The following is a 10,376-nucleotide window of genomic DNA, read 5'->3' on the forward strand; positions in this document are numbered from 1 at the left end:
CTCAGGTCTTCCTGCTTCTCTGTGCAAATGGCTGTGCAGACAACTGGTGGTGGTACAGCCCTTCCAGTGGAGTGCTGGTCCATACAGCAATGGCAACTTACCTCCCAGCATCCCTTTTCAGTCCATACAAACACATTTCTCCTGAAAACCAGGCTCTGCTCTTCCCCTCTGCATAAGAAATTTATTAGCTGCCTCACTGCTCTCCTCACAGCATCATGAGATAGGAGTCATGGGAAGAAGTGCCCTCTGCAAAACTGAAGTTGTAAAGCCTAAGTTTGTAAAAAAACCTGTTTTCTCCCATCTCCCGACACTGTCAGGTTCAGGTTATGAGTAGAAGGGATGATGTGAGAGCTGTCTCATCCAGATGCCTTTGCCTGAGGTGCATTTGGGGGTGCCTCTGTGGTCCCTCTACAGTGGGCACAACTGCCAGCCAGCAGAACAGAGGGCTCTGGAGGAGATCCTTGTCCATGTTCAAGTGACAAGTGTCTGCACACTGGATTCCAAATTCCCAGTTCTAGCAGTGATTCATGTGAACCACTGACATCTATTTGTTTTCAGCATGAGCTCTAAAAAAAAAAAGCCAAGAAACCTTCCTCTATGTGCATAGTTACAGAGATGCTCAGTGTCTGTGCTGCAAAGTCAAGCACTGAAGGAAAGCTGCTGCCTTCCCTTCCATGCTTCTTTGCAGCCATATATCACAGGTGATTGGCTTTTCTGCTCTACAGCACTTGGTCAATGCACAAGGACCCCTCTGGCCCATGCAGCACATCAGGCAACACGAGCAGTGCCCGGTCTGTGGCAGAAGTTAGAAAGTGTGAAGGAATCCGGCAGGAGACTGAAGGAGGAGAAAGGATGGGGGCAGCGTCTCATGACCGAGATATTCAAAAGCTCTCAGAGCAACTGGAGTCAGTCCCTGGCGCCAGGCTATCTGTGAGATGTTAGACAAATAAGTTAGCTTTTCTGGAGAGGCCAAGTCAGTATCAGGCTGCCAGAAGCTGCGTGACACACTTGGTATGCTGGAGCTGGCTCTGCAGAGCTGCTGTAGCAGCAGTCAGTGTGTGGGTGTGCTTGGAGCACCCGTGGTTCGTGGGGTGACTCGGAACCAGCTTCTGATGGAACTGGTTGGGAAAAGAGCAAATGTAGAGTGGCATTGACATATTATTTCTCCCAGTCACCCAAGTCCCGCGGGGATGAATTCAGATGGTTAATAGATATGGAGAAATGTCAAGAGAAATAACAGCCCTCTGTCCTGGAGAAAAGTGTGTGTTTTATTTAGCCTCAAAGTCAAGGTTGAAAGAGGACAGCAGTGCACAGCAGTGTGAGCAGCACTGGGGAGAGAGGTAATCAAACCATGGACAACACTGGCATAGGAACAGATGTTTGTACATAAGCAGTGAATCGCATCAGCCTGGAAGCTGGAAGGTTTTTGGGTCTGTTTTTTTTTAAACCATGAGAACCGTGTGGCTCTGGAGCAGGAAGGGAGGGAAAAGACCTCAGTTTAAAAGATAACTTCATTAATTTAGAAATAGGAAGGAACTGATATGGTAGAAAACCATGTCAGGGGAAGGTATGAAGCTGTGTGGTCCAGGAGCTCTGTGATCCTTAGAAAGTTCTGTACAGAGTGCTGAGGTCTTCTGAAAAATCAGCTTTAATGTAAATAAAGCCACAAGCCCTGGTGTAAAGATGTTTTCGTGCATTTTGTTTGTACTCTGTGAAAAGGAGGCAATGCTGACCTCCAGGGAAATGTAAAACAGTTTATTCTGGAATGCTCTGCACTAGGTTAATGTCTCATAATATTTCCTAGGAGGAAATCTGGTACATTTGTCTTTGCTGGTATTTGACTAAATATATTAGACCTGTACAATAAGCCGAGAACAAAGCCCACTCTATTAGCCCAGTAATTTTTGCCCCTTTATTTCTTTTTGAAAAGACAGGAGCTGAGAATAAAAGAAGGGTGGTTTGTGCTCATGTAAGGAAAAGCTGTGTGATTGTCCACTTGCGATGGGTAGAAATCCCAGCTCTGTAGGCAAGTGTAGGGTCACAGAACCCTACAAACACTGTCTTTAATGTGTTTGGCCATAGATCTGTGGAATGTTTAGTCCCTTATTTATGCACACAACTGAAGCAGTGAGAGTTTCAGGTGTGCTCAGGGTAGCATTAAAGCACACTGGAGATGTGAAGTACACTTGTTAAAATAATGGGAAAGGGCTGCAGGAGATCAGCCCAAGTACAGCAGAGGCCTCTCTGGTGGGAGTTCTGGAAAGTTTTCCTCAGGTTTTCACAGTCATTTCAGCTACTGCTTGAGATGGGATGACTTGGGTGAACCGTCTCCTAACTGCATCTTTTGTTCCTAAAACTCGTTTAAGAACAATTAGTGATACATAACTTCATCTCAAATGGATTTAAAGACAAGAGGATGGGACATTTGTCGCCTGCTCCAAGTGGTTCTTAAGAATCATGAAGGATGGAGACTTCCTATCCTCCAGCAATCATTTACTCCAACCTGCCAGATTATCCACTGTTAAAAAGCACTCTCTACCACCTGATTGAATCATTGATTCACTTTAAGCCTGTTACTGCTTTTACTGGCTGCAGAAAACAGCCTGCTGCCATTTTCTGTGTGCTAGCTCAGTCTTAACACAAGCATGTAATTATCCAGTTCTTTTTCACCCAACAACAACACCCCTAATCAGCTTTTGAGCCTATTAGTTTCCAATTCAGGTCTCAATTTAAAAATTCTTGCACTGATAAAGCACTTTGGTTTGTTTATTCTTTCATATTAAACATCTAACACGCTCCATCTGACTCAAGACCCAAAACTACTCCCGGTTCCACCTTAATGCCACCAAGATCAGATCACCAGAAAAATATTTTAGTTATTTATATAATCTCAATTTCTTGCATGAAGAGGTACTTTTGTGTACCCAAAACCCGGTCTTGGCTGTTTGCAAAGGTTTTTATGTTTAATTGTTTGTTGCTCTAAGACATGGAAACTGATGGAAATAGGATCCAACCTTGAGCTGCTGCTTTCCAATCAAGTGAGTGACTGCTGGTTACACTCTGTAGCAAATGAGGAGTCACTTTAGCATGAATTTTATTTTGCACCTTAAATTGTAAATTGGAAACCGTATCTTCCTATTGATCTCAGTAAATTCTTCGTGAAATATTTGTGTTAAATGGCTTTTCTGAGAATCTATAATTAAAGCAATTGCATTCAGACTGGAAGTAACTAACTAGTATTTTTTAAATCTTGTTCCTTAATGGGAGAAGAGTTAAATTTATGGCAAATGGTATAGATTATGTGCAGCTGACTTGATAATTCTACACTAGAAAATGTCCATTCTGCTGCTTTTAGCTCTCCACTGTAGGTTAACATATTACTTGTAACATGGTGATGCTAACCTTGAAGGAAATGGCTAATGAGCAGTTTAAGACTGCATAAACTCAACTTCTTTCTAAAATGAGTTTCAGGTTGCTTGGAGCTCTTAAATCTTGCCCAGTCATGCCTGAACTTACAGCTCCACAGATTCCTGTCATGAGGAATTCCTGCTCCAAGACACTGAGCTCCCAGGACTGCCCCTGGAGCATTTCTCAGCAGGTGGAGGCAGAGAGTGAAATCCCTTTGCTGGCTACAGAACAGGTGGGATATGCCTCATCCTAATGGCAAAAATTCCACCTCTGTGAAGAATTAGGCTGTGCCTTTCATAAGGTTTATTTTAAAAACCTCTACTATTGCATGGTAGCAGAAGGTCTAGGGGTAAGTGGGAGGGAAGTCTCTTGTGATCTGGTATAGATCAGCTAAAATAATTTTGAGGTAGGCGAATAGTTAATACAACTTTTTGATCTTCTAATGATGCTTTGATCTGGGGAATGCAGAAGCAGCATAGGGCCCAATGGGATGATTTCTGAGACTTATTTCTGAATGTCTGCAGGGCTTCATCACTGCTTTACCCAAGAAATGTTCATTCCAATACCGAGTATTTTTAAACCAGCAAAGGTAAAAAGTATCTAGGGAAGATGATACCTACTCCTTGAACTAAACCAGCTGTAGTGCTAGAAACATCTAAATGCAGGCAGTAATTTGAATATTTTAAGTGCAATTAATACTGAGTGAAGTTTAAATCCTTTAAAGGGTCAGGTTTTGGAATAACGGCCCAAAGGTGAAATGAGGCTCAAACAAGAAAAAAATACATATCCCTCTATGCAAATTTTCTTGGACAGAGGCCCATCACCTTCCTTTTTAGAAGCTTTAGTTTTGGTTATTTTTGTTACTGCTGCCTCAGCATCTTTATAGAAGCAGGCAGCTACTGGGAGCTTTTAGTTACCTGGGGGAAGTTTTGTTGCCATTTTCCTGTAACACTGAAACAGTTAATTCGTTTCTCCTGAAAGCAGAGCTCGCAGAAGCTTGAGGATATTCCTTTCTTACACCTTTTTAAATGTCAGGTAAACCATATCTTGTCCAGTTTACTTTTCCAGTAGAAGTTTTCCAACATGCACATTACTTGCACCTGAAGAGACTTTCTCCTATTCCACAAAATCCCAGCTGCACTCCATGTGCCTCCTTCCCCTCTGCTGCCTTCAACCCCTGCCTGATGGCTCTCTGAGGTCTAAACCCAAACTCCTGCTGCTGGCTGACAGCTCTGGGCTCCTCATTTCATGAAGGACAGGGAACTACTGGAGAGAGTCCATAGCAGAGCCACTGAGATGATTACGGGACTGGAGCATCTACCATCCGAGCCAAGGCTGAGAGAGCTGAGTCTGTTCAGCATAGAGAAGATAAGACTGAGGGGGGGAGGGGGAAAATGTCACCAATTCTTATAAATATCTAAAGGGTGGGTGTCCAGAGGGTGGGACTCTTCAGTGTGTCCAGTGACAGGACAAGGGGTAATGGTCACAAAGTGGAACCAGGGAGGTTCAACCAAAACCAGGAAAAACTTCTTTACTGTGAGGGTAATGAAGCACTGGAACCAGGCTGCCCAGAGAGGTGGTGGAGTCTCTGTCTCTGGAGACATTCAAACCCCACCTGGACACCATCCTGTGCATCCTGCTCTAGGTGAACGTGCTCTGGCAGGGGCGTTGGACTCGATCATCTCCAGAGGTCCCTTCCAACCCCTATCACTCTGGGATTCTGTGACAAGCCTGACCCACAGGCACATGCAGGTCAAGCCCCACTCCTTGGATAACTCAGCCAACGCTTGGCTCCTCAAGGTCTGGGTAGCAAAGGACCCAGCTGGGACCAGCTCCATGGTCACATCCAACTCCCCAGCACCTCTGGCACAGCAGATCACAAGAGGAAGGCTCAGTCTCTCCCTCAGAGTGACTCCTGTTTGCCATTTTAAACCCCATCACCACGCAAGACAAACTCAGCAGTGTCAGAGGGCAGAAGCTATTTTCTGTACAGGATGACTTCTGAGTGAAGGGGGGGACATGGCCTAGAGAAGAGCTCTCTGCTCTTTTTGGTGTAAAGAGTAAAAGCATGGCTGAAAAGACAAAGCTGGAATTTCTAGAGAGGCACATTTTAGTAGTTGCTATTGAAAATTTCACACCATAAACCAAGTACCTGGCTATAAATGGGGCCTGTGTTTAATTACTCATCCTTTCTAGAAAAAACAAAAGTGTTAAGATGGCTGTATTCCTACCTCAGGGTATGCTTCACTTTTTCAGATAGTATTTAAATACTAAATGATTACATACAATTTCTTGTCCCATCACATAAGAGCAGACTTGGTTTTGTTTAAGATTTTTAATAGTGAAGGATTTGATACTTTGAAATACTTTGAAGTGGAATACTTTGAATACTTTGAAATTTCATTGATCAGATGACTCAGAACCCAGTGTATTTCGAAAAAGTCACGTTTTCAAGGATTATACTACACAAAAACTGAAGGCAAGCTATCATTTTTTTTCTAAAAAAAACAAAAAAACAAAAAACAAAACCAAAACAACAAAAACCCAAACAAAACCCCCAAACAAGCAAACAAACAAAAAACCAAAAACGAAAACAGCTCCTAACTTCAAAACACAAGTGACAAACTTTACTTCAAGTGCTTTGCAGAAATGACTTTGTCTTGGATTAGTTTAACAGGAACAGTTTTTACTTCATGAACCTGTTCTTTGTTAGGGAAAAGAGATCTATTAACAAAACAGATCTGCTTTGAGAATATTGATATCATATCATAGATGTGTTAATCTTGGAACAGAAGCCATGTTAGATTGATAACTCTCAAACATCCTTTATTGATTTTATTTAAGAAGAGACAGACAGTGTGCAGAATGTCTGCAGCTCTTCAAGCACAGTTTAATTCTGATCACAGTCTCCTAACATGATTTATATATTTCCCTTATTTCATCCAGTTCAAATACTCAGCTGATGTTAGCATACTGAAAATTTACTGAGTACCCTTACAAAGCTCATTTTTAGAAGGAAGTTTCCACATATTTGATGAAAACACTGAAAAGGAAAAGAAAAGTGGTTTGTTCAGATCAAACAAGAAAACAAAAAAACCCAAACCAAAACCACAACAAAAGTAGAAAACAAGTAGTGTTTTAAACATCAAATCTTGGGCCTCCCAAACAAAGGGATTCTGTGGTTGTAGGCAGGAAATAGCTGTAATTTTCTTAGATCTCCATTTTCCAAGATAACACTCGATTATGTTGAAGAAAAGTCCCTTTCTCACTAAATAACAGTTCTGATCTTCCTAACTTACCTGATTACAGGTTTCATGTCTTCCCACAGCTGCTGAAACCTACTTATTACTGTACAACCCAAGATGCTTCTCACTTGCAGGCTGACTGCTGAGCTTCCCTTCTTGCCCGTGGGATGAACTTCAGGGCAGGGTAAGTTTGTTTTCCCTGGAAGAGGTGCCCACACCACCTTGTCAGAAAGTGTAGGGTTTGTATATATGATAAGATGGTGTGTATATAGTCAGGTGGTGTGTATATGGTAAGAAAAGTCACACTCCCAAATGTGGAGCACCTGTGTGCTTTGGCCAAACTTCCCATCTGGAAAGGATCGAGAACTACTTCCTCCCGAAATTTCCAGTCTCTTTTTACTCATTGTTGACCAAATAGTCAAAACGTAGCAACTCTCAATGACAGGAGGCACTGCTTCCAGCTCTTCTTAAGGAAACAAGAATGGCATAACATGGGTTTCACCTCCTTTGACTGTAACTCTAATTAAATTCATGCTCAGATTTGCTTATCATGTGCCGCCAGAAAATAAAGTGACTCACCGCACGCAAACTAGAGGAAAACCCTCAGATTGCATCATTGGGAAGACCATCCCTGCTCAGATAAGGTCATTCTGTGGGCAGAAGCCTTGCCAGTGGTTTCATAAGTTAGCAAGAAATGCCATTTCTTCTGTGTTCTTAGGAAAAAAGACGTAAGGCGTGATGGAAAAAATTTATCCTGAGGTGCAAGTTCCAATTTTGTTTAAGCTGAAAAATAATTCCAGTGTAAATTTGATGTGATGAGTAAATACTTTGGCTTTTTCAGTAGAAAAGATACCAAACAAAGATTTGATCACCTGTGATAGCTGGTGAATACAGTAATCAACTCAGTTTGTATGTAACTAGAATAATTTTGGTTTGAAAAGACTTTTAAGGTCATTGAGTCCAACCATTAACCCAGCACTGCCAAGTCCACCATTAAACCATGTCTCTAAGCATCACATCTACCTGTTTTTTAAATGCCTCTAGGAATGGGACTCCACCACTTCCCTAGGCAGCCTGTTTCAGTGCCTAACAACCCTTTCAGTAAAGAAATTTGTCCTAATATCCAACCTGAATTTCCCCTGGCTCAACTTGAGGTAATTTCCTCTTGTCCTATCACTTGTTTCTGGGGAGACCAACACCCACCTCAGTACAAGCTCCTTTCAGGGGGTTGTAGAGAAGGGTAAGATCTCCCCTCAGCCTTCTCTCTTACAGACTAAAGAACCCTGGTTCCCTTAGCTACTCATCATAAAACTTGTGCTCTAGACCCTCCACCTGCTTTGTTCATCTCTCTTACTGAAAAATTCAGGCTGACTCACTGTGTGTTTATGAGGGAATAAAAAACCTCACAGCAGCAGTGCCTGGTCTGGGCTGGCAGGACACGCTTAGGTAGAGCAATGCAATGCCCCGCATCCTCAGTCCTCTGCCAAATTCAGCTGTTCAGAGAATGTCTAAGGCAGAGAGAGGCCAGGTCTGGATTGTGTTCAGCTGTTGTGGGTACAACTGGTCTGGTCAGAAACACTGACTTTTGAACCTGTCAATACGCTTTTGAGCATGCAGCCTGTGACAGCAAGTTCCACTGTTTGCTTAGGGCAACAACATTGCCTTTGTATTTGACCTGCTGCAATTCATTCCAGTCAGTATCCCTCATTTGTTTTAGCAAGGGGTGAATCACCATTCCCTTTTCTAATTTGCCACATCATTACTAATTTTACAAATATCAAATCTTTGTTTGGTATCTTTTCTACCCCACTGAAAAAACCCGAAACATTTATTCATCACATCAAATTTGCACTGTACTTCTGGTTGCCTTTTTGCTCTGCTCTGTGCCTTTTGAGGGTTTTTTTAATGGCATTTCAAACATGACCAAAGGTACATGAGATGCCAGTAGCAGGGACACATGGGAGACTTATAGGGCAACAGGCTTTTGACTTCAGATCCCAACACTGTTTGCCTTTCAAATAATTTCTACTGTCATCTGAATGCTAGCCAGAATTGTTCCATTACACTGGTAGAGCTGGAGGTGTTTTCCACTAAGTATTTCAGTAAATTTGGGGCTCCATAATCCTGGGCAATGGAGCATCCCATGTATTTTTTACTTTCCTGTCCACTTCTTTCTCCAGAGCCAGCAGCACAAACCTCCGGATAACATTGCTCACAACTTCTGTCCATTGCAGTAATGGGTAAAAAGATAAGAAACAAAACCAAGAAGAGAGAAGTGGTGGATTTCCCCACTTTGGAAATTTTTAAGTCTCAGCTCAACAGGGTGCTGAGACATCTCACATAAACAATAACATTAAAAGGGTTGGACCAGATGATCTTTGAGGTACCTTCCAACTTGGCATTCTATAATTCTGTGAAGAACGGTCAGATACTGATCCTGATAGTTGCTGTGGAAAGATGAATCTAAGACAGCATAAACTAAGAATTTTTGTTAACAGACTTTCCAAAAATCTTCTTATAAATGAAGTATCCCATCTTTGTATGCATCATCATTTACACTTCCTACAAATTAACTTAGAAGCCCACTCTGTCTCAGTTATATTGATGTAAATATCTATGCTAGTGGTGCATATAGTAATGTTTACTTTTAGTTGTAGCTTCCAGCCCTCCTAAAAGGAAAAAGGATATCAAAGTAACTGTTGGATGTTCCTAGCTGGGAATCATGAATTGTTTTTAAGGGAAGGAACTCCAAATCAATTCTATATTGTGAGAAGTGGTCTGAGTTGCTAGCTTTGCCTTGAGGAAAGAGCTGCCAGTGTTAGCTCTTTCCACTTCTGAGCTGAAATACAGAGTTTATATGAATGTGCACACAATGTCCACAGCAAGTTTTATATTATTATTAATCAAATAAGGGGAGGTGACATATTTCTGACTTGACTTCAAATGTGATCATTTGTTCTCACAGAGCATAACTCCCTGTAAAACAGTGAATGCCACAGAAGCTACCAACACTGTGTGCTTCCTGCTCCAAAGTCTGCGTGCAGCAATGGAGAATTAAGAAGAAACGGAAAGATGAAGTTCACTGCTGACCTCAAACCATCATGTTCATACCCAACCTGAAACTTGTTAGCAGAGCAGGAACTCCTTGGAGTTCCAGCATTAGGATTTCTTCTCTTGAGAAAGGAGTGCATGGACGAGGCCTTAATCAGCACACTCAAAGCTGAAATTACTGCAGTATCTTGTCTACACGACTGAATGTTTAGCTAAGTATGTACACAAACCAGGCAGTGGCAGAAAGCCCGGCAGGTGTTTTGTATCCTTCTCTGTTACTACTATCCCCACAACACTGAAGAGCTTTCACAATATTTTGTTTTCTCTCTCTTCCCCACCCACTGGCAGAGTTAAACACTAATCCCTTACCGTTCAACCTCATTAGGATACCCAGCTCCCAAACAAGGCCTCAGAGCATCCACACACCACGGTGGCACAAAGTGCTGAACTCCAAAAAAACCAAACCCTGGCCGTGTAGAAAGTTGCTGTCCTCCTTAAACCCTCAACTACCAATAGGAGAAAGATAGCTGTTGCTATCAACACTATGAAAAGGAAGCATCAGGGGACACAATATTATATTCCAGGTTCTACAAACCCCAGGCTTACACTAATTACACTTCACAGAATCACAGAATTGTCTGGGTTGGAAGGGACCTCAGAGATCATCAAGTC

The 10,376-nt window shown here is 42.2% G+C and overlaps 1 long non-coding RNA gene across 1 annotated transcript; it reads right to left on the reverse strand.

The window, feature by feature from the left end:
* Positions 1–6,208: 6,208 nt before the first annotated feature.
* Positions 6,209–7,890, reverse strand: LOC139797485 (uncharacterized). The gene is made up of 2 exons (XR_011726491.1): positions 6,708–7,890; positions 6,209–6,451 (listed from the first exon to the last, which is right to left on the reverse strand). It is a non-coding gene; the product is annotated as an uncharacterized lncRNA (long non-coding RNA).
* Between the last annotated feature and the right edge of the window lie 2,486 nt (positions 7,891–10,376).

Source organism: Heliangelus exortis, chromosome 1 (genome assembly GCF_036169615.1).
Source record: "Heliangelus exortis chromosome 1, bHelExo1.hap1, whole genome shotgun sequence".
NCBI classification, from domain to species: domain Eukaryota; kingdom Metazoa; phylum Chordata; class Aves; order Apodiformes; family Trochilidae; genus Heliangelus; species Heliangelus exortis.